Source organism: Platichthys flesus, chromosome 8 (genome assembly GCF_949316205.1).
Source record: "Platichthys flesus chromosome 8, fPlaFle2.1, whole genome shotgun sequence".
Classification (NCBI taxonomy): Eukaryota; Metazoa; Chordata; class Actinopteri; order Pleuronectiformes; family Pleuronectidae; genus Platichthys; species Platichthys flesus.
In genome coordinates this window covers 21827698-21846166 of record NC_084952.1, presented here as the reverse complement: position 1 = coordinate 21846166, position 18469 = coordinate 21827698, and the positions used below count along the sequence as shown (strand labels likewise).

General features: G+C 42.1%; 46 non-coding genes across 46 annotated transcripts; all 46 read right to left on the bottom strand.

The window, feature by feature from the left end:
* Positions 1 to 77: 77 nt before the first annotated feature.
* Positions 78 to 184, bottom strand: LOC133959414 (U6 spliceosomal RNA). The gene has a single exon (XR_009921790.1). It is a non-coding gene; the product is annotated as a U6 spliceosomal RNA (small nuclear RNA).
* A 292-nt stretch (positions 185 to 476) lies between these two features.
* LOC133959534 (U6 spliceosomal RNA) lies at positions 477 to 583 on the bottom strand. Its single transcript, XR_009921902.1, has one exon. It is a non-coding gene; the product is annotated as a U6 spliceosomal RNA (small nuclear RNA).
* A 293-nt stretch (positions 584 to 876) lies between these two features.
* On the bottom strand, positions 877 to 983 carry LOC133959460 (U6 spliceosomal RNA). The gene has a single exon (XR_009921832.1). It is a non-coding gene; the product is annotated as a U6 spliceosomal RNA (small nuclear RNA).
* Positions 984 to 1277: 294 nt separating this feature from the next.
* Positions 1278 to 1384, bottom strand: LOC133959466 (U6 spliceosomal RNA). The gene has a single exon (XR_009921839.1). It is a non-coding gene; the product is annotated as a U6 spliceosomal RNA (small nuclear RNA).
* A 294-nt stretch (positions 1385 to 1678) lies between these two features.
* LOC133959533 (U6 spliceosomal RNA) lies at positions 1679 to 1785 on the bottom strand. Its single transcript, XR_009921901.1, has one exon. It is a non-coding gene; the product is annotated as a U6 spliceosomal RNA (small nuclear RNA).
* Positions 1786 to 2079: 294 nt separating this feature from the next.
* Positions 2080 to 2186, bottom strand: LOC133959505 (U6 spliceosomal RNA). The gene has a single exon (XR_009921875.1). It is a non-coding gene; the product is annotated as a U6 spliceosomal RNA (small nuclear RNA).
* Positions 2187 to 2479: 293 nt separating this feature from the next.
* Positions 2480 to 2586, bottom strand: LOC133959438 (U6 spliceosomal RNA). Its single transcript, XR_009921811.1, has one exon. It is a non-coding gene; the product is annotated as a U6 spliceosomal RNA (small nuclear RNA).
* A 294-nt stretch (positions 2587 to 2880) lies between these two features.
* LOC133959532 (U6 spliceosomal RNA) lies at positions 2881 to 2987 on the bottom strand. The gene has a single exon (XR_009921900.1). It is a non-coding gene; the product is annotated as a U6 spliceosomal RNA (small nuclear RNA).
* Positions 2988 to 3279: 292 nt separating this feature from the next.
* On the bottom strand, positions 3280 to 3386 carry LOC133959531 (U6 spliceosomal RNA). The gene has a single exon (XR_009921899.1). It is a non-coding gene; the product is annotated as a U6 spliceosomal RNA (small nuclear RNA).
* Positions 3387 to 3679: 293 nt separating this feature from the next.
* Positions 3680 to 3786, bottom strand: LOC133959473 (U6 spliceosomal RNA). Its single transcript, XR_009921847.1, has one exon. It is a non-coding gene; the product is annotated as a U6 spliceosomal RNA (small nuclear RNA).
* Positions 3787 to 4080: 294 nt separating this feature from the next.
* LOC133959530 (U6 spliceosomal RNA) lies at positions 4081 to 4187 on the bottom strand. The gene has a single exon (XR_009921898.1). It is a non-coding gene; the product is annotated as a U6 spliceosomal RNA (small nuclear RNA).
* A 293-nt stretch (positions 4188 to 4480) lies between these two features.
* LOC133959528 (U6 spliceosomal RNA) lies at positions 4481 to 4587 on the bottom strand. Its single transcript, XR_009921896.1, has one exon. It is a non-coding gene; the product is annotated as a U6 spliceosomal RNA (small nuclear RNA).
* A 294-nt stretch (positions 4588 to 4881) lies between these two features.
* Positions 4882 to 4988, bottom strand: LOC133959527 (U6 spliceosomal RNA). The gene has a single exon (XR_009921895.1). It is a non-coding gene; the product is annotated as a U6 spliceosomal RNA (small nuclear RNA).
* Positions 4989 to 5280: 292 nt separating this feature from the next.
* LOC133959526 (U6 spliceosomal RNA) lies at positions 5281 to 5387 on the bottom strand. Its single transcript, XR_009921894.1, has one exon. It is a non-coding gene; the product is annotated as a U6 spliceosomal RNA (small nuclear RNA).
* Positions 5388 to 5680: 293 nt separating this feature from the next.
* LOC133959459 (U6 spliceosomal RNA) lies at positions 5681 to 5787 on the bottom strand. Its single transcript, XR_009921831.1, has one exon. It is a non-coding gene; the product is annotated as a U6 spliceosomal RNA (small nuclear RNA).
* Positions 5788 to 6081: 294 nt separating this feature from the next.
* LOC133959525 (U6 spliceosomal RNA) lies at positions 6082 to 6188 on the bottom strand. Its single transcript, XR_009921893.1, has one exon. It is a non-coding gene; the product is annotated as a U6 spliceosomal RNA (small nuclear RNA).
* A 293-nt stretch (positions 6189 to 6481) lies between these two features.
* Positions 6482 to 6588, bottom strand: LOC133959524 (U6 spliceosomal RNA). The gene has a single exon (XR_009921892.1). It is a non-coding gene; the product is annotated as a U6 spliceosomal RNA (small nuclear RNA).
* A 294-nt stretch (positions 6589 to 6882) lies between these two features.
* LOC133959420 (U6 spliceosomal RNA) lies at positions 6883 to 6989 on the bottom strand. The gene has a single exon (XR_009921795.1). It is a non-coding gene; the product is annotated as a U6 spliceosomal RNA (small nuclear RNA).
* Positions 6990 to 7281: 292 nt separating this feature from the next.
* LOC133959523 (U6 spliceosomal RNA) lies at positions 7282 to 7388 on the bottom strand. The gene has a single exon (XR_009921891.1). It is a non-coding gene; the product is annotated as a U6 spliceosomal RNA (small nuclear RNA).
* Positions 7389 to 7681: 293 nt separating this feature from the next.
* LOC133959521 (U6 spliceosomal RNA) lies at positions 7682 to 7788 on the bottom strand. Its single transcript, XR_009921890.1, has one exon. It is a non-coding gene; the product is annotated as a U6 spliceosomal RNA (small nuclear RNA).
* Positions 7789 to 8082: 294 nt separating this feature from the next.
* LOC133959520 (U6 spliceosomal RNA) lies at positions 8083 to 8189 on the bottom strand. The gene has a single exon (XR_009921889.1). It is a non-coding gene; the product is annotated as a U6 spliceosomal RNA (small nuclear RNA).
* A 292-nt stretch (positions 8190 to 8481) lies between these two features.
* On the bottom strand, positions 8482 to 8588 carry LOC133959519 (U6 spliceosomal RNA). The gene has a single exon (XR_009921888.1). It is a non-coding gene; the product is annotated as a U6 spliceosomal RNA (small nuclear RNA).
* A 293-nt stretch (positions 8589 to 8881) lies between these two features.
* Positions 8882 to 8988, bottom strand: LOC133959518 (U6 spliceosomal RNA). Its single transcript, XR_009921887.1, has one exon. It is a non-coding gene; the product is annotated as a U6 spliceosomal RNA (small nuclear RNA).
* Positions 8989 to 9282: 294 nt separating this feature from the next.
* Positions 9283 to 9389, bottom strand: LOC133959516 (U6 spliceosomal RNA). The gene has a single exon (XR_009921885.1). It is a non-coding gene; the product is annotated as a U6 spliceosomal RNA (small nuclear RNA).
* A 293-nt stretch (positions 9390 to 9682) lies between these two features.
* Positions 9683 to 9788, bottom strand: LOC133959478 (U6 spliceosomal RNA). Its single transcript, XR_009921851.1, has one exon. It is a non-coding gene; the product is annotated as a U6 spliceosomal RNA (small nuclear RNA).
* A 293-nt stretch (positions 9789 to 10081) lies between these two features.
* On the bottom strand, positions 10082 to 10188 carry LOC133959443 (U6 spliceosomal RNA). The gene has a single exon (XR_009921816.1). It is a non-coding gene; the product is annotated as a U6 spliceosomal RNA (small nuclear RNA).
* A 293-nt stretch (positions 10189 to 10481) lies between these two features.
* On the bottom strand, positions 10482 to 10588 carry LOC133959515 (U6 spliceosomal RNA). Its single transcript, XR_009921884.1, has one exon. It is a non-coding gene; the product is annotated as a U6 spliceosomal RNA (small nuclear RNA).
* A 292-nt stretch (positions 10589 to 10880) lies between these two features.
* Positions 10881 to 10987, bottom strand: LOC133959514 (U6 spliceosomal RNA). The gene has a single exon (XR_009921883.1). It is a non-coding gene; the product is annotated as a U6 spliceosomal RNA (small nuclear RNA).
* A 293-nt stretch (positions 10988 to 11280) lies between these two features.
* On the bottom strand, positions 11281 to 11387 carry LOC133959483 (U6 spliceosomal RNA). The gene has a single exon (XR_009921855.1). It is a non-coding gene; the product is annotated as a U6 spliceosomal RNA (small nuclear RNA).
* Positions 11388 to 11681: 294 nt separating this feature from the next.
* LOC133959446 (U6 spliceosomal RNA) lies at positions 11682 to 11788 on the bottom strand. The gene has a single exon (XR_009921819.1). It is a non-coding gene; the product is annotated as a U6 spliceosomal RNA (small nuclear RNA).
* A 294-nt stretch (positions 11789 to 12082) lies between these two features.
* LOC133959517 (U6 spliceosomal RNA) lies at positions 12083 to 12189 on the bottom strand. Its single transcript, XR_009921886.1, has one exon. It is a non-coding gene; the product is annotated as a U6 spliceosomal RNA (small nuclear RNA).
* Positions 12190 to 12481: 292 nt separating this feature from the next.
* On the bottom strand, positions 12482 to 12588 carry LOC133959513 (U6 spliceosomal RNA). The gene has a single exon (XR_009921882.1). It is a non-coding gene; the product is annotated as a U6 spliceosomal RNA (small nuclear RNA).
* Positions 12589 to 12881: 293 nt separating this feature from the next.
* LOC133959413 (U6 spliceosomal RNA) lies at positions 12882 to 12988 on the bottom strand. The gene has a single exon (XR_009921789.1). It is a non-coding gene; the product is annotated as a U6 spliceosomal RNA (small nuclear RNA).
* Positions 12989 to 13282: 294 nt separating this feature from the next.
* On the bottom strand, positions 13283 to 13389 carry LOC133959449 (U6 spliceosomal RNA). The gene has a single exon (XR_009921822.1). It is a non-coding gene; the product is annotated as a U6 spliceosomal RNA (small nuclear RNA).
* Positions 13390 to 13682: 293 nt separating this feature from the next.
* On the bottom strand, positions 13683 to 13788 carry LOC133959482 (U6 spliceosomal RNA). Its single transcript, XR_009921854.1, has one exon. It is a non-coding gene; the product is annotated as a U6 spliceosomal RNA (small nuclear RNA).
* A 280-nt stretch (positions 13789 to 14068) lies between these two features.
* Positions 14069 to 14175, bottom strand: LOC133959512 (U6 spliceosomal RNA). Its single transcript, XR_009921881.1, has one exon. It is a non-coding gene; the product is annotated as a U6 spliceosomal RNA (small nuclear RNA).
* A 293-nt stretch (positions 14176 to 14468) lies between these two features.
* On the bottom strand, positions 14469 to 14575 carry LOC133959511 (U6 spliceosomal RNA). The gene has a single exon (XR_009921880.1). It is a non-coding gene; the product is annotated as a U6 spliceosomal RNA (small nuclear RNA).
* A 292-nt stretch (positions 14576 to 14867) lies between these two features.
* Positions 14868 to 14974, bottom strand: LOC133959510 (U6 spliceosomal RNA). The gene has a single exon (XR_009921879.1). It is a non-coding gene; the product is annotated as a U6 spliceosomal RNA (small nuclear RNA).
* Positions 14975 to 15267: 293 nt separating this feature from the next.
* Positions 15268 to 15374, bottom strand: LOC133959477 (U6 spliceosomal RNA). The gene has a single exon (XR_009921850.1). It is a non-coding gene; the product is annotated as a U6 spliceosomal RNA (small nuclear RNA).
* A 293-nt stretch (positions 15375 to 15667) lies between these two features.
* LOC133959444 (U6 spliceosomal RNA) lies at positions 15668 to 15774 on the bottom strand. The gene has a single exon (XR_009921817.1). It is a non-coding gene; the product is annotated as a U6 spliceosomal RNA (small nuclear RNA).
* Positions 15775 to 16068: 294 nt separating this feature from the next.
* LOC133959509 (U6 spliceosomal RNA) lies at positions 16069 to 16175 on the bottom strand. The gene has a single exon (XR_009921878.1). It is a non-coding gene; the product is annotated as a U6 spliceosomal RNA (small nuclear RNA).
* A 292-nt stretch (positions 16176 to 16467) lies between these two features.
* On the bottom strand, positions 16468 to 16574 carry LOC133959471 (U6 spliceosomal RNA). Its single transcript, XR_009921845.1, has one exon. It is a non-coding gene; the product is annotated as a U6 spliceosomal RNA (small nuclear RNA).
* A 293-nt stretch (positions 16575 to 16867) lies between these two features.
* Positions 16868 to 16974, bottom strand: LOC133959476 (U6 spliceosomal RNA). The gene has a single exon (XR_009921849.1). It is a non-coding gene; the product is annotated as a U6 spliceosomal RNA (small nuclear RNA).
* A 294-nt stretch (positions 16975 to 17268) lies between these two features.
* LOC133959439 (U6 spliceosomal RNA) lies at positions 17269 to 17375 on the bottom strand. Its single transcript, XR_009921812.1, has one exon. It is a non-coding gene; the product is annotated as a U6 spliceosomal RNA (small nuclear RNA).
* Positions 17376 to 17669: 294 nt separating this feature from the next.
* LOC133959508 (U6 spliceosomal RNA) lies at positions 17670 to 17776 on the bottom strand. Its single transcript, XR_009921877.1, has one exon. It is a non-coding gene; the product is annotated as a U6 spliceosomal RNA (small nuclear RNA).
* Positions 17777 to 18068: 292 nt separating this feature from the next.
* Positions 18069 to 18175, bottom strand: LOC133959507 (U6 spliceosomal RNA). The gene has a single exon (XR_009921876.1). It is a non-coding gene; the product is annotated as a U6 spliceosomal RNA (small nuclear RNA).
* Between the last annotated feature and the right edge of the window lie 294 nt (positions 18176 to 18469).

Sequence of the window (18469 nt, the reverse complement as noted above, 5' to 3'; positions counted from 1 at the left end):
GCTTCCTGGAACAAAGAACACCGGACGATTCCTAGAAAAGGATGAAAGTAGCCCTGTTCCAAAATAATTTTTGGACCAAAATATGGAAACGCTTCACGAATTTGCGTGTCATCCTTTCGCAGGGGCCATGCTAATCTTCTCTGTATCGTATCCAATTTATTATATGTACTGCCGGAGCAAGTACATTAGCTTGACTGCAGTGGTGCCTGTATATTACCCCTTCAAGTAAGTGGACCCTTTGCTGCGGTAAAAAAAGATAGGAGGCTAAACTTTGGTCATACCCATTGTCAGCAGCACGTTTGAGCATCACTGGCATCGGTCTAACGGTCAACAATACATTGATAATGGCTACATCCTTATAGTTTTTACTGTGTGAATTGATAACGAGGCTCAGAGAAAAGCCTCTTGGAACAAAGATAACCAGAAGAATACAAGAAAAGGATGAAGTAGTCCTGTGACAAAATAATTTTTGGACCAAAATATGGAAACGCTTCACGAATTTGCGTGTCATCCTTTCGCAGGGGCCATGCTAATCTTCTCTGTATCGTATCCAATTTATTATATGTACTGCCGGAGCAAGTACACTAGCTTCATTGCAGTGGTGCCTGTATATTCCCCCTTCAAGTAAGTGGACCCTTTGCTGCGGTAAAAAAAGATAGGAGGCTAAACTTTGGTCATACCCATTGTCAGCAGCACGTTTGAGCACCACTGGCCTCAGCCTAACGGTCACCAATTCATTGATAATGGCTACATCCTTAAAGTTTTTACTGTGTGAATTCATAACGAGGCTCAGAGTAAAGCTTCCTGGAACAAAGAACACCGGACGATTCCTAGAAAAGGATGAAAGTAGCCCTGTTCCAAAATAATTTTTGGACCAAAATATGGAAACGCTTCACGAATTTGCGTGTCATCCTTTCGCAGGGGCCATGCTAATCTTCTCTGTATCGTATCCAATTTATTATATGTAGTGCCGGAGCAAGTACACTACTGTAACTGCAGTGGTTCCAATATATTCCCCCTTCAGGTGAGTGGACCCATTGCTACGGTTAAAAAAAGGAAGAGACTAAACTTGGGTCACACCCATTTTAGGAAGAATGTTTTTCGCCTCACAGGCATTTCTCTAATAGTCACCAATACATTGAAAATGGCTACATGCCCACAGTTTGTACTGTGTGAATTCATAAAGAGGCTCAGAGTAAAGCTTCCTGGAACAAAGAACACCGGACGATTCCTAGAAAAGGATGAAAGTAGCCCTGTTCCAAAATAATTTTTGGACCAAAATATGGAAACGCTTCACGAATTTGCGTGTCATCCTTTCGAAGGGGCCATGCTAATCTTCTCTGTATCGTATCCAATTTATTATATGTACTGCCGGAGCAAGTACAGTAGCTTGACTGCAGTGGTTCCAATATATTCCCCCTTCAGGTGAGTGGACCCATTGCTACGGTTAAAAAAAAGGAAGAGACTAAACTTGGGTCACACCCATTTTAGGAAGAATGTTTTCGCATCACAGGCATTTCTCTAAAAGTCACCAATACATTGAAAATGGCTACATCCCCACAGTTTGTACTGTGTGAATTCATAACGAGGCTCAGAGTAAAGCTTCCTGGAACAAAGAACACCGGACGATTCCTAGAAAAGGATGAAAGTAGCCCTGTTCCAAAATAATTTTTGGACCAAAATATGGAAACGCTTCACGAATTTGCGTGTCATCCTTTCGCAGGGGCCATGCTAATCTTCTCTGTATCGTATCCAATTTATTATATGTACTGCCGGAGCAAGTACACTACTGTAACTGCAGTGGTTCCAATATATTCCCCCTTCAGGTGAGTGGACCCTTTGCTACGGTTAAAAAAAGGAAGAGACTAAACTTGGGTCACACCCATTTTAGGAAGAATGTTTTTCGCCTCACAGGCATTTCTCTAATAGTCACCAATACATTGAAAATGGCTACATGCCCACAGTTTGTACTGTGTGAATTCATAAAGAGGCTCAGAGTAAAGCTTCCTGGAACAAAGAACACCGGACGATTCCTAGAAAAGGATGAAAGTAGCCCTGTTCCAAAATAATTTTTGGACCAAAATAAGGAAACGCTTCACGAATTTGCGTGTCATCCTTTCGCAGGGGCCATGCTAATCTTCTCTGTATCGTATCCAATTTATTATATGTACTGCCGGAGCAAGTACAGTAGCTTGACTGCAGTGGTGCCTGTATATTCCCCCTTCAAGTAAGTGGACCCTTTGCTGCGGTAAAAAAAGATAGGAGGCTAAACTTTGGTCATACCCATTGTCAGCAGCACGTTTGAGCACCACTGGCCTCAGCCTAACGGTCACCAATTCATTGATAATGGCTACATCCTTAAAGTTTTTACTGTGTGAATTCATAACGAGGCTCAGAGTAAAGCTTCCTGGAACAAAGAACACCGGACGATTCCTAGAAAAGGATGAAAGTAGCCCTGTTCCAAAATAATGTTTGGACCAAAATATGGAAACGCTTCAAGAATTTGCGTGTCATCCTTTCGCAGGGGCCATGCTAATCTTCTCTGTATCGTATCCAATTTATTATATGTACTGCCGGAGCAAGTACACTACTGTAACTGCAGTGGTTCCAATATATTCCCCCTTCAGGTGAGTGGACCCATTGCTACGGTTAAAAAAAGGAAGAGACTAAACTTGGGTCACACCCATTTTAGGAAGAATGTTTTTCGCCTCACAGGCATTTCTCTAATAGTCACCAATACATTGAAAATGGCTACATGCCCACAGTTTGTACTGTGTGAATTCATAAAGAGGCTCAGAGTAAAGCTTCCTGGAACAAAGAACACCGGACGATTCCTAGAAAAGGATGAAAGTAGCCCTGTTCCAAAATAATTTTTGGACCAAAATATGGAAACGCTTCACGAATTTGCGTGTCATCCTTTCGCAGGGGCCATGCTAATCTTCTCTGTATCGTATCCAATTTATTATATGTACTGCCGGAGCAAGTACATTAGCTTGACTGCAGTGGTGCCTGTATATTCCCCCTTCAAGTAAGTGGACCCTTTGCTGCGGTAAAAAAAGATAGGAGGCTAAACTTTGGTCATACCCATTGTCAGCAGCACGTTTGAGCATCACTGGCATCGGTCTAACGGTCAACAATACATTGATAATGGCTACATCCTTATAGTTTTTACTGTGTGAATTGATAACGAGGCTCAGAGAAAAGCCTCTTGGAACAAAGATAACCAGAAGAATACAAGAAAAGGATGAAGTAGTCCTGTGACAAAATAATTTTTGGACCAAAATATGGAAACGCTTCACGAATTTGCGTGTCATCCTTTCGCAGGGGCCATGCTAATCTTCTCTGTATCGTATCCAATTTATTATATGTACTGCCGGAGCAAGTACACTAGCTTCATTGCAGTGGTGCCTGTATATTCCCCCTTCAAGTAAGTGGACCCTTTGCTGCGGTAAAAAAAGATAGGAGGCTAAACTTTGGTCATACCCATTGTCAGCAGCACGTTTGAGCACCACTGGCCTCAGCCTAACGGTCACCAATTCATTGATAATGGCTACATCCTTAAAGTTTTTACTGTGTGAATTCATAACGAGGCTCAGAGTAAAGCTTCCTGGAACAAAGAACACCGGACGATTCCTAGAAAAGGATGAAAGTAGCCCTGTTCCAAAATAATTTTTGGACCAAAATATGGAAACGCTTCACGAATTTGCGTGTCATCCTTTCGCAAGGGCCATGCTAATCTTCTCTGTATCGTATCCAATTTATTATATGTAGTGCCGGAGCAAGTACACTACTGTAACTGCAGTGGTTCCAATATATTCCCCCTTCAGGTGAGTGGACCCATTGCTACGGTTAAAAAAAGGAAGAGACTAAACTTGGGTCACACCCATTTTAGGAAGAATGTTTTTCGCCTCACAGGCATTTCTCTAATAGTCACCAATACATTGAAAATGGCTACATGCCCACAGTTTGTACTGTGTGAATTCATAAAGAGGCTCAGAGTAAAGCTTCCTGGAACAAAGAACACCGGACGATTCCTAGAAAAGGATGAAAGTAGCCCTGTTCCAAAATAATTTTTGGACCAAAATATGGAAACGCTTCACGAATTTGCGTGTCATCCTTTCGCAGGGGCCATGCTAATCTTCTCTGTATCGTATCCAATTTATTATATGTACTGCCGGAGCAAGTACAGTAGCTTGACTGCAGTGGTTCCAATATATTCCCCCTTCAGGTGAGTGGACCCATTGCTACGGTTAAAAAAAGGAAGAGACTAAACTTGGGTCACACCCATTTTAGGAAGAATGTTTTCGCATCACAGGCATTTCTCTAAAAGTCACCAATACATTGAAAATGGCTACATCCCCACAGTTTGTACTGTGTGAATTCATAACGAGGCTCAGAGTAAAGCTTCCTGGAACAAAGAACACCGGACGATTCCTAGAAAAGGATGAAAGTAGCCCTGTTCCAAAATAATTTTTGGACCAAAATATGGAAACGCTTCACGAATTTGCGTGTCATCCTTTCGCAGGGGCCATGCTAATCTTCTCTGTATCGTATCCAATTTATTATATGTACTGCCGGAGCAAGTACACTACTGTAACTGCAGTGGTTCCAATATATTCCCCCTTCAGGTGAGTGGACCCTTTGCTACGGTTAAAAAAAGGAAGAGACTAAACTTGGGTCACACCCATTTTAGGAAGAATGTTTTTCGCCTCACAGGCATTTCTCTAAAAGTCACCAATACATTGAAAATGGCTACATGCCCACAGTTTGTACTGTGTGAATTCATAAAGAGGCTCAGAGTAAAGCTTCCTGGAACAAAGAACACCGGACGATTCCTAGAAAAGGATGAAAGTAGCCCTGTTCCAAAATAATTTTTGGACCAAAATATGGAAACGCTTCACGAATTTGCGTGTCATCCTTTCGCAGGGGCCATGCTAATCTTCTCTGTATCGTATCCAATTTATTATATGTACTGCCGGAGCAAGTACAGTGGCTTGACTGCAGTGGTGCCTGTATATTCCCCCTTCAAGTAAGTGGACCCTTTGCTGCGGTAAAAAAAGATAGGAGGCTAAACTTTGGTCATACCCATTGTCAGCAGCACGTTTGAGCATCACTGGCATCAGTCTAACGGTCAACAATACATTGATAATGGCTACATCCTTATAGTTTTTACTGTGTGAATTGATAACGAGGCTCAGAGAAAAGCCTCTTGGAACAAAGATAACCAGAAGAATACAAGAAAAGGATGAAGTAGTCCTGTGACAAAATAATTTTTGGACCAAAATATGGAAACGCTTCACGAATTTGCGTGTCATCCTTTCGCAGGGGCCATGCTAATCTTCTCTGTATCGTATCCAATTTATTATATGTACTGCCGGAGCAAGTACAGTAGCTTGACTGCAGTGGTGCCTGTATATTCCCCCTTCAAGTGAGTGGACCCTTTGCTGCGGTAAAAAAAGATAGGAGGCTAAACTTTGGTCATACCCATTGTCAGCAGCACGTTTGAGCACCACTGGCCTCAGCCTAACGGTCACCAATTCATTGATAATGGCTACATCCTTAAAGTTTTTACTGTGTGAATTCATAACGAGGCTCAGAGTAAAGCTTCCTGGAACAAAGAACACCGGACGATTCCTAGAAAAGGATGAAAGTAGCCCTGTTCCAAAATAATTTTTGGACCAAAATATGGAAACGCTTCACGAATTTGCGTGTCATCCTTTCGCAGGGGCCATGCTAATCTTCTCTGTATCGTATCCAATTTATTATATGTAGTGCCGGAGCAAGTACACTACTGTAACTGCAGTGGTTCCAATATATTCCCCCTTCAGGTGAGTGGACCCATTGCTACGGTTAAAAAAAGGAAGAGACTAAACTTGGGTCACACCCATTTTAGGAAGAATGTTTTTCGCCTCACAGGCATTTCTCTAATAGTCACCAATACATTGAAAATGGCTACATGCCCACAGTTTGTACTGTGTGAATTCATAAAGAGGCTCAGAGTAAAGCTTCCTGGAACAAAGAACACCGGACGATTCCTAGAAAAGGATGAAAGTAGCCCTGTTCCAAAATAATTTTTGGACCAAAATATGGAAACGCTTCACGAATTTGCGTGTCATCCTTTCGCAGGGGCCATGCTAATCTTCTCTGTATCGTATCCAATTTATTATATGTACTGCCGGAGCAAGTACAGTAGCTTGACTGCAGTGGTTCCAATATATTCCCCCTTCAGGTGAGTGGACCCATTGCTACGGTTAAAAAAAGGAAGAGACTAAACTTGGGTCACACCCATTTTAGGAAGAATGTTTTCGCATCACAGGCATTTCTCTAAAAGTCACCAATACATTGAAAATGGCTACATCCCCACAGTTTGTACTGTGTGAATTCATAACGAGGCTCAGAGTAAAGCTTCCTGGAACAAAGAACACCGGACGATTCCTAGAAAAGGATGAAAGTAGCCCGGTTCCAAAATAATTTTTGGACCAAAATATGGAAACGCTTCACGAATTTGCGTGTCATCCTTTCGCAGGGGCCATGCTAATCTTCTCTGTATCGTATCCAATTTATTATATGTACTGCCGGAGCAAGTACACTACTGTAACTGCAGTGGTTCCAATATATTCCCCCTTCAGGTGAGTGGACCCTTTGCTACGGTTAAAAAAAGGAAGAGACTAAACTTGGGTCACACCCATTTTAGGAAGAATGTTTTTCGCCTCACAGGCATTTCTCTAAAAGTCACCAATACATTGAAAATGGCTACATGCCCACAGTTTGTACTGTGTGAATTCATAAAGAGGCTCAGAGTAAAGCTTCCTGGAACAAAGAACACCGGACGATTCCTAGAAAAGGATGAAAGTAGCCCTGTTCCAAAATAATTTTTGGACAAAAATATGGAAACGCTTCACGAATTTGCGTGTCATCCTTTCGCAGGGGCCATGCTAATCTTCTCTGTATCGTATCCAATTTATTATATGTACTGCCGGAGCAAGTACAGTAGCTTGACTGCAGTGGTGCCTGTATATTCCCCCTTCAAGTAAGTGGACCCTTTGCTGCGGTAAAAAAAGATAGGAGGCTAAACTTTGGTCATACCCATTGTCAGCAGCACGTTTGAGCATCACTGGCATCAGTCTAACGGTCAACAATACATTGATAATGGCTACATCCTTATAGTTTTTACTGTGTGAATTGATAACGAGGCTCAGAGAAAAGCCTCTTGGAACAAAGATAACCAGAAGAATACAAGAAAAGGATGAAGTAGTCCTGTGACAAAATAATTTTTGGACCAAAATATGGAAACGCTTCACGAATTTGCGTGTCATCCTTTCGCAGGGGCCATGCTAATCTTCTCTGTATCGTATCCAATTTATTATATGTACTGCCGGAGCAAGTACAGTAGCTTGACTGCAGTGGTGCCTGTATATTCCCCCTTCAAGTAAGTGGACCCTTTGCTGCGGTAAAAAAAGATAGGAGGCTAAACTTTGGTCATACCCATTGTCAGCAGCACGTTTGAGCACCACTGGCCTCAGCCTAACGGTCACCAATTCATTGATAATGGCTACATCCTTAAAGTTTTTACTGTGTGAATTCATAACGAGGCTCAGAGTAAAGCTTCCTGGAACAAAGAACACCGGACGATTCCTAGAAAAGGATGAAAGTAGCCCTGTTCCAAAATAATTTTTGGACCAAAATATGGAAACGCTTCACGAATTTGCGTGTCATCCTTTCGCAGGGGCCATGCTAATCTTCTCTGTATCGTATCCAATTTATTATATGTACTGCCGGAGCAAGTACACTACCGTAACTGCAGTGGTTCCAATATATTCCCCCTTCAGGTGAGTGGACCCTTTGCTACGGTTAAAAAAAGGAAGAGACTAAACTTGGGTCACACCCATTTTAGGAAGAATGTTTTTCGCCTCACAGGCATTTCTCTAAAAGTCACCAATACATTGAAAATGGCTACATGCCCACAGTTTGTACTGTGTGAATTCATAAAGAGGCTCAGAGTAAAGCTTCCTGGAACAAAGAACACCGGACGATTCCTAGAAAAGGATGAAAGTAGCCCTGTTCCAAAATAATTTTTGGACCAAAATATGGAAACGCTTCACGAATTTGCGTGTCATCCTTTCGCAGGGGCCATGCTAATCTTCTCTGTATCGTATCCAATTTATTATATGTACTGCCGGAGCAAGTACAGTAGCTTGACTGCAGTGGTGCCTGTATATTCCCCCTTCAAGTAAGTGGACCCTTTGCTGCGGTAAAAAAAGATAGGAGGCTAAACTTTGGTCATACCCATTGTCAGCAGCACGTTTGAGCATCACTGGCATCAGTCTAACGGTCAACAATACATTGATAATGGCTACATCCTTATAGTTTTTACTGTGTGAATTGATAACGAGGCTCAGAGAAAAGCCTCTTGGAACAAAGATAACCAGAAGAATACAAGAAAAGGATGAAGTAGTCCTGTGACAAAATAATTTTTGGACCAAAATATGGAAACGCTTCACGAATTTGCGTGTCATCCTTTCGCAGGGGCCATGCTAATCTTCTCTGTATCGTATCCAATTTATTATATGTACTGCCGGAGCAAGTACAGTAGCTTGACTGCAGTGGTGCCTGTATATTCCCCCTTCAAGTAAGTGGACCCTTTGCTGCGGTAAAAAAAGATAGGAGGCTAAACTTTGGTCATACCCATTGTCAGCAGCACGTTTGAGCACCACTGGCCTCAGCCTAACGGTCACCAATTCATTGATAATGGCTACATCCTTAAAGTTTTTACTGTGTGAATTCATAACGAGGCTCAGAGTAAAGCTTCCTGGAACAAAGAACACCGGACGATTCCTAGAAAAGGATGAAAGTAGCCCTGTTCCAAAATAATTTTTGGACCAAAATATGGAAACGCTTCACGAATTTGCGTGTCATCCTTTCGCAGGGGCCATGCTAATCTTCTCTGTATCGTATCCAATTTATTATATGTACTGCCGGAGCAAGTACACTACTGTAACTGCAGTGGTTCCAATATATTCCCCCTTCAGGTGAGTGGACCCATTGCTACGGTTAAAAAAAGGAAGAGACTAAACTTGGGTCACACCCATTTTAGGAAGAATGTTTTTCGCCTCACAGGCATTTCTCTAATAGTCACCAATACATTGAAAATGGCTACATGCCCACAGTTTGTACTGTGTGAATTCATAAAGAGGCTCAGAGTAAAGCTTCCTGGAACAAAGAACACCGGACGATTCCTAGAAAAGGATGAAAGTAGCCCTGTTCCAAAATAATTTTTGGACCAAAATATGGAAACGCTTCACGAATTTGCGTGTCATCCTTTCGCAGGGGCCATGCTAATCTTCTCTGTATCGTATCCAATTTATTATATGTACTGCCGGAGCAAGTACATTAGCTTGACTGCAGTGGTGCCTGTATATTCCCCCTTCAAGTAAGTGGACCCTTTGCTGCGGTAAAAAAAGATAGGAGGCTAAACTTTGGTCATACCCATTGTCAGCAGCACGTTTGAGCACCACTGGCCTCAGCCTAACGGTCACCAATTCATTGATAATGGCTACATCCTTAAAGTTTTTACTGTGTGAATTCATAACGAGGCTCAGAGTAAAGCTTCCTGGAACAAAGAACACCGGACGATTCCTAGAAAAGGATGAAAGTAGCCCTGTTCCAAAATAATTTTTGGACCAAAATATGGAAACGCTTCACGAATTTGCGTGTCATCCTTTCGCAGGGGCCATGCTAATCTTCCTGTATCGTATCCAATTTATTATATGTACTGCCGGAGCAAGTACACTAGCTTCATTGCAGTGGTGCCTGTATATTCCCCCTTCATGTAAGTGGACCCTTTGCTACGGTAAAAAAAGACAGGAGGCTAAACTTTGGTCATACCCATTGTCAGCAGCACGTTTGAGCACCACTGGCCTCAGCCTAACGGTCACCAATTCATTGATAATGGCTACATCCTTAAAGTTTTTACTGTGTGAATTCATAAAGAGGCTCAGAGTAAAGCTTCCTGGAACAAAGAACACCGGACGATTCCTAGAAAAGGATGAAAGTAGCCCTGTGACAAAATAATTTTTTGACCAAAATATGGAAACGCTTCACGAATTTGCGCGTCATCCTTTCGCAGGGGCCATGCTAATCTTCTCTGTATCGTATCCAATTTATTATATGTACTGCCGGAGCAAGTACACTACTGTAACTGCAGTGGTTCCAATATATTCCCCCTTCAGGTGAGTGGACCCATTGCTACGGTTAAAAAAAGGAAGAGACTAAACTTGGGTCACACCCATTTTAGGAAGAATGTTTTCGCATCACAGGCATTTCTCTAAAAGTCACCAATACATTGAAAATGGCTACATCCCCACAGTTTGTACTGTGTGAATTCATAACGAGGCTCAGAGTAAAGCTTCCTGGAACAAAGAACACCGGACGATTCCTAGAAAAGGATGAAAGTAGCCCTGTTCCAAAATAATTTTTGAGCCAAAATATGGAAACGCTTCACGAATTTGCGTGTCATCCTTTCGCAGGGGCCATGCTAATCTTCTCTGTATCGTATCCAATTTATTATATGTACTGCCGGAGCAAGTACAGTAGCTTGACTGCAGTGGTGCCTGTATATTCCCCCTTCAAGTAAGTGGACCCTTTGCTGCGGTAAAAAAAGATAGGAGGCTAAACTTTGGTCATACCCATTGTCAGCAGCACGTTTGAGCATCACTGGCATCGGTCTAACGGTCAACAATACATTGATAATGGCTACATCCTTATAGTTTTTACTGTGTGAATTGATAACGAGGCTCAGAGAAAAGCCTCTTGGAACAAAGATAACCAGAAGAATACAAGAAAAGGATGAAGTAGTCCTGTGACAAAATAATTTTTGGACCAAAATATGGAAACGCTTCACGAATTTGCGTGTCATCCTTTCGCAGGGGCCATGCTAATCTTCTCTGTATCGTATCCAATTTATTATATGTACTGCCGGAGCAAGTACACTAGCTTCATTGCAGTGGTGCCTGTATATTCCCCCTTCAAGTAAGTGGACCCTTTGCTGCGGTAAAAAAAGATAGGAGGCTAAACTTTGGTCATACCCATTGTCAGCAGCACGTTTTAGCACCACTGGCCTCAGCCTAACGGTCACCAATTCATTGATAATGGCTACATCCTTAAAGTTTTTACTGTGTGAATTCATAACGAGGCTCAGAGTAAAGCTTCCTGGAACAAAGAACACCGGACGATTCCTAGAAAAGGATGAAAGTAGCCCTGTTCCAAAATAATTTTTGGACCAAAATATGGAAACGCTTCACGAATTTGCGTGTCATCGTTTCGCAGGGGCCATGCTAATCTTCTCTGTATCGTATCCAATTTATTCTATGTAGTGCCGGAGCAAGTACACTACTGTAACTGCAGTGGTTCCAATATATTCCCCCTTCAGGTGAGTGGACCCATTGCTACGGTTAAAAAAAGGAAGAGACTAAACTTGGGTCACACCCATTTTAGGAAGAATGTTTTTCGCCTCACAGGCATTTCTCTAATAGTCACCAATACATTGAAAATGGCTACATGCCCACAGTTTGTACTGTGTGATTTCATAAAGAGGCTCAGAGTAAAGCTTCCTGGAACAAAGAACACCGGACGATTCCTAGAAAAGGATGAAAGTAGCCCTGTTCCAAAATAATTTTTGGACCAAAATATGGAAACGCTTCACGAATTTGCGTGTCATCCTTTCGCAGGGGCCATGCTAATCTTCTCTGTATCGTATCCAAATTATTATATGTACTGCCGGAGCAAGTACACTACTGTAACTGCAGTGGTTCCAATATATTCCCCCTTCAGGTGAGTGGACCCTTTGCTACGGTTAAAAAAAGGAAGAGACTAAACTTGGGTCACACCCATTTTAGGAAGAATGTTTTTCGCCTCACAGGCATTTCTCTAAAAGTCACCAATACATTGAAAATGGCTACATGCCCACAGTTTGTACTGTGTGAATTCATAAAGAGGCTCAGAGTAAAGCTTCCTGGAACAAAGAACACCGGACGATTCCTAGAAAAGGATGAAAGTAGCCCTGTTCCAAAATAATTTTTGGACCAAAATATGGAAACGCTTCACGAATTTGCGTGTCATCCTTTCGCAGGGGCCATGCTAATCTTCTCTGTATCGTATCCAATTTATTATATGTACTGCCGGAGTAAGTACAGTAGCTTGACTGCAGTGGTGCCTGTATATTCCCCTTTCAAGTAAGTGGACCCTTTGCTGCGGTAAAAAAAGATAGGAGGCTAAACTTTGGTCATACCCATTGTCAGCAGCACGTTTGAGCATCACTGGCATCAGTCTAACGGTCAACAATACATTGATAATGGCTACATCCTTATAGTTTTTACTGTGTGAATTGATAACGAGGCTCAGAGAAAAGCCTCTTGGAACAAAGATAACCAGAAGAATACAAGAAAAGGATGAAGTAGTCCTGTGACAAAATAATTTTTGGACCAAAATATGGAAACGCTTCACGAATTTGCGTGTCATCCTTTCGCAGGGGCCATGCTAATCTTCTCTGTATCGTATCCAATTTATTATATGTACTGCCGGAGCAAGTACAGTAGCTTGACTGCAGTGGTGCCTGTATATTCCCCCTTCAAGTAAGTGGACCCTTTGCTGCGGTAAAAAAAGATAGGAGGCTAAACTTTGGTCATACCCATTGTCAGCAGCACGTTTGAGCACCACTGGCCTCAGCCTAACGGTCACCAATTCATTGATAATGGCTACATCCTTAAAGTTTTTACTGTGTGAATTCATAACGAGGCTCAGAGTAAAGCTTCCTGGAACAAAGAACACCGGACGATTCCTAGAAAAGGATGAAAGTAGCCCTGTTCCAAAATAATTTTTGGACCAAAAAATGGAAACGCTTCACGAATTTGCGTGTCATCCTTTCGCAGGGGCCATGCTAATCTTCTCTGTATCGTATCCAATTTATTATATGTACTGCCGGAGCAAGTACACTACTGTAACTGCAGTGGTTCCAATATATTCCCCCTTCAGGTGAGTGGACCCATTGCTACGGTTAAAAAAAGGAAGAGACTAAACTTGGGTCACACCCATTTTAGGAAGAATGTTTTTCGCCTCACAGGCATTTCTCTAATAGTCACCAATACATTGAAAATGGCTACATGCCCACAGTTTGTACTGTGTGAATTCATAAAGAGGCTCAGAGTAAAGCTTCCTGGAACAAAGAACACCGGACGATTCCTAGAAAAGGATGAAAGTAGCCCTGTTCCAAAATAATTTTTGGACCAAAATATGGAAACGCTTCACGAATTTGCGTGTCATCCTTTCGCAGGGGCCATGCTAATCTTCTCTGTATCGTATCCAATTTATTATATGTACTGCCGGAGCAGGTACATTAGCTTGACTGCAGTGGTGCCTGTATATTCCCCCTTCAAGTAAGTGGACCCTTTGCTGCGGTAAAAAAAGATAGGAGGCTAAACTTTGGTCATACCCATTGTCAGCAGCACGTTTGAGCACCACTGGCCTCAGCCTAACGGTCACCAATTCATTGATAATGGCTACATCCTTAAAGTTTTTACTGTGTGAATTCATAACGAGGCTCAGAGTAAAGCTTCCTGGAACAAAGAACACCGGACGATTCCTAGAAAAGGATGAAAGTAGCCCTGTTCCAAAATAATTTTTGGACCAAAATATGGAAACGCTTCACGAATTTGCGTGTCATCCTTTCGCAGGGGCCATGCTAATCTTCCTGTATCGTATCCAATTTATTACATGTACTGCCGGAGCAAGTACACTAGCTTCATTGCAGTGGTGCCTGTATATTCCCCGACCCTTTGCTACGGTAAAAAAAGACAGGAGGCTAAACTTTGGTCATACCCATTGTCAGCAGCACGTTTGAGCACCACTGGCCTCAGCCTAACGGTCACCAATTCATTGATAATGGCTACATCCTTAAAGTTTTTACTGTGTGAATTCATAAAGAGGCTCAGAGTAAAGCTTCCTGGAACAAAGAACACCGGACGATTCCTAGAAAAGGATGAAAGTAGCCCTGTGACAAAATAATTTTTTGACCAAAATATGGAAACGCTTCACGAATTTGCGTGTCATCCTTTCGCAGGGGCCATGCTAATCTTCTCTGTATCGTATCCAATTTATTATATGTACTGCCGGAGCAAGTACACTACTGTAACTGCAGTGGTTCCAATATATTCCCCCTTCAGGTGAGTGGACCCATTGCTACGGTTAAAAAAAGGAAGAGACTAAACTTGGGTCACACCCATTTTAGGAAGAATGTTTTCGCATCACAGGCATTTCTCTAAAAGTCACCAATACATTGAAAATGGCTACATCCCCACAGTTTGTACTGTGTGAATTCATAACGAGGCTCAGAGTAAAGCTTCCTGGAACAAAGAACACCGGACGATTCCTAGAAAAGGATGAAAGTAGCCCTGTTCCAAAATAATTTTTGGACCAAAATATGGAAACGCTTCACGAATTTGCGTGTCATCCTTTCGCAGGGGCCATGCTAATCTTCTCTGTATCGTATCCAATTTATTATATGTACTGCCGGAGCAAGTACACTAGCTTGACTGCAGTGGTGCCTGTATATTCCCCCTTCAAGTAAGTGGACCCTTTGCTGCGGTAAAAAAAGATAGGAGGCTAAACTTTGGTCATACCCATTGTCAGCAGCACGTTTGAGCATCACTGGCATCAGTCTAACGGTCAACAATACATTGATAATGGCTACATCCTTATAGTTTTTACTGTGTGAATTGATAACGAGGCTCAGAGAAAAGCCTCTTGGAACAAAGATAACCAGAAGAATACAAGAAAAGGATGAAGTAGTCCTGTGACAAAATAATTTTTGGACCAAAATATGGAAACGCTTCACGAATTTGCGTGTCATCCTTTCGCAGGGGCCATGCTAATCTTCTCTGTATCGTATCCAATTTATTATATGTACTGCCGGAGCAAGTACACTAGCTTCATTGCAGTGGTGCCTGTATATTCCCCCTTCATGTAAGTGGACCCTTTGCTACGGTAAAAAAAGACAGGAGGCTAAACTTTGGTCATACCCATTGTCAGCAGCACGTTTGAGCACCACTGGCCTCAGCCTAACGGTCACCAATTCATTGATAATGGCTACATCCTTAAAGTTTTTACTGTGTGAATTCATAACGAGGCTCAGAGTAAAGCTTCCTTGAACAAAGAAAACCGGACGATTCCTAGAAAAGGATGAAAGTAGCCCTGTGACAAAATAATTTTTTGACCAAAATATGGAAACGCTTCACGAATTTGCGTGTCATCCTTTCGCAGGCGCCATGCTAATCTTCTCTGTCTCATATCCAATTTATTATATGTACTGCCGGATCAAGTACACTAGTGTTACTGCAGTGGTTCCAATATATTCCCCCTTCAGGTGAGTGGACCCATTGCTACGGTTAAAAAAAGGAAGAGACTAAACTTGGGTCACACCCATTTTAGGAAGAATGTTTTCGCATCACAGGCATTTCTCTAAAAGTCACCAATACATTGAAAATGGCTACATCCCCACAGTTTGTACTGTGTGAATTCATAACGAGGCTCAGAGTAAAGCTTCCTGGAACAAAGAACACCGGACGATTCCTAGAAAAGGATGAAAGTAGCCCTGTTCCAAAATAATTTTTGAACCAAAATATGGAAACGCTTCACGAATTTGCGTGTCATCCTTTCGCAGGGGCCATGCTAATCTTCTCTGTATCGTATCCAATTTATTATATGTACTGCCGGAGCAAGTACACTACTGTAACTGCAGTGGTTCCAATATATTCCCCCTTCAGGTGAGTGGACCCTTTGCTACGGTTAAAAAAAGGAAGAGACTAAACTTGGGTCACACCCATTTTAGGAAGAATGTTTTTCGCCTCACAGGCATTTCTCTAAAAGTCACCAATACATTGAAAATGGCTACATGCCCACAGTTTGTACTGTGTGAATTCATAAAGAGGCTCAGAGTAAAGCTTCCTGGAACAAAGAACACCGGACGATTCCTAGAAAAGGATGAAAGTAGCCCTGTTCCAAAATAATTTTTGGACCAAAATATGGAAACGCTTCACGAATTTGCGTGTCATCCTTTCGCAGGGGCCATGCTAATCTTCTCTGTATCGTATCCAATTTATTATATGTACTGCCGGAGCAAGTACAGTAGCTTGACTGCAGTGGTGCCTGTATATTCCCCCTTCAAGTAAGTGGACCCTTTGCTGCGGTAAAAAAAGATAGGAGGCTAAACTTTGGTCATACCCATTGTCAGCAGCACGTTTGAGCATCACTGGCATCGGTCTAACGGTCAACAATACATTGATAATGGCTACATCCTTATAGTTTTTACTGTGTGAATTGATAACGAGGCTCAGAGAAAAGCCTCTTGGAACAAAGATAACCAGAAGAATACAAGAAAAGGATGAAGTAGTCCTGTGACAAAATAATTTTTGGACCAAAATATGGAAACGCTTCACGAATTTGCGTGACATCCTTTCACAGGGGCCATGCTAATCTTCTCTGTATCGTATCCAATTTATTATATGTACTGCCGGAGCAAGTACACTAGCTTCATTGCAGTGGTGCCTGTATATTCCCCCTTCAAGTAAGTGGACCCTTTGCTGCGGTAAAAAAAGATAGGAGGCTAAACTTTGGTCATACCCATTGTCAGCAGCACGTTTTAGCACCACTGGCCTCAGCCTAACGGTCACCAATTCATTGATAATGGCTACATCCTTAAAGTTTTTACTGTGTGAATTCATAACGAGGCTCAGAGTAAAGCTTCCTGGAACAAAGAACACCGGACGATTCCTAGAAAAGGATGAAAGTAGCCCTGTTCCAAAATAATTTTTGGACCAAAATATGGAAACGCTTCACGAATTTGCGTGTCATCGTTTCGCAGGGGCCATGCTAATCTTCTCTGTATCGTATCCAATTTATTATATGTAGTGCCGGAGCAAGTACACTACTGTAACTGCAGTGGTTCCAATATATTCCCCCTTCAGGTGAGTGGACCCATTGCTACGGTTAAAAAAAGGAAGAGACTAAACTTGGGTCACACCCATTTTAGGAAGAATGTTTTTCGCCTCACAGGCATTTCTCTAATAGTCACCAATACATTGAAAATGGCTACATGCCCACAGTTTGTACTGTGTGAATTCATAAAGAGGCTCAGAGTAATGCTTCCTGGAACAAAGAACACCGGACGATTCCTAGAAAAGGATGAAAGTAGCCCTGTTCCAAAATAATTTTTGGACCAAAATATGGAAACGCTTCACGAATTTGCGTTTCATCCTTTCGCAGGGGCCATGCTAATCTTCTCTGTATCGTATCCAATTTATTATATGTACTGCCGGAGCAAGTACACTACTGTAACTGCAGTGGTTCCAATATATTCCCCCTTCAGGTGAGTGGACCCTTTGCTACGGTTAAAAAAAGGAAGAGACTAAACTTGGGTCACACCCATTTTAGGAAGAATGTTTTTCGCCTCACAGGCATTTCTCTAAAAGTCACCAATACATTGAAAATGGCTACATGCCCACAGTTTGTACTGTGTGAATTCATAAAGAGGCTCAGAGTAAAGCTTCCTGGAACAAAGAACACCGGACGATTCCTAGAAAAGGATGAAAGTAGCCCTGTTCCAAAATAATTTTTGGACCAAAATATGGAAACGCTTCACGAATTTGCGTGTCATCCTTTCGCAGGGGCCATGCTAATCTTCTCTGTATCGTATCCAATTTATTATATGTACTGCCGGAGCAAGTACAGTAGCTTGACTGCAGTGTTGCCTGTATATTCCCCCTTCAAGTAAGTGGACCCTTTGCTGCGGTAAAAAAAGATAGGAGGCTAAACTTTGGTCATACCCATTGTCAGCAGCACGTTTGAGCATCACTGGCATCAGTCTAACGGTCAACAATACATTGATAATGGCTACATCCTTATAGTTTTTACTGTGTGAATTGATAACGAGGCTCAGAGAAAAGCCTCTTGGAACAAAGATAACCAGAAGAATACAAGAAAAGGATGAAGTAGTCCTGTGACAAAATAATTTTTGGACCAAAATATGGAAACGCTTCACGAATTTGCGTGTCATCCTTTCGCAGGGGCCATGCTAATCTTCTCTGTATCGTATCCAATTTATTATATGTACTGCCGGAGCAAGTACACTACTGTAACTGCAGTGGTTCCAATATATTCCCCCTTCAGGTGAGTGGACCCTTTGCTACGGTTAAAAAAAGGAAGAGACTAAACTTGGGTCACACCCATTTTAGGAAGAATGTTTTTCGCCTCACAGGCATTTCTCTAAAAGTCACCAATACATTGAAAATGGCTACATGCCCACAGTTTGTACTGTGTGAATTCATAAAGAGGCTCAGAGTAAAGCTTCCTGGAACAAAGAACACCGGACGATTCCTAGAAAAGGATGAAAGTAGCCCTGTTCCAAAATAATTTTTGGACC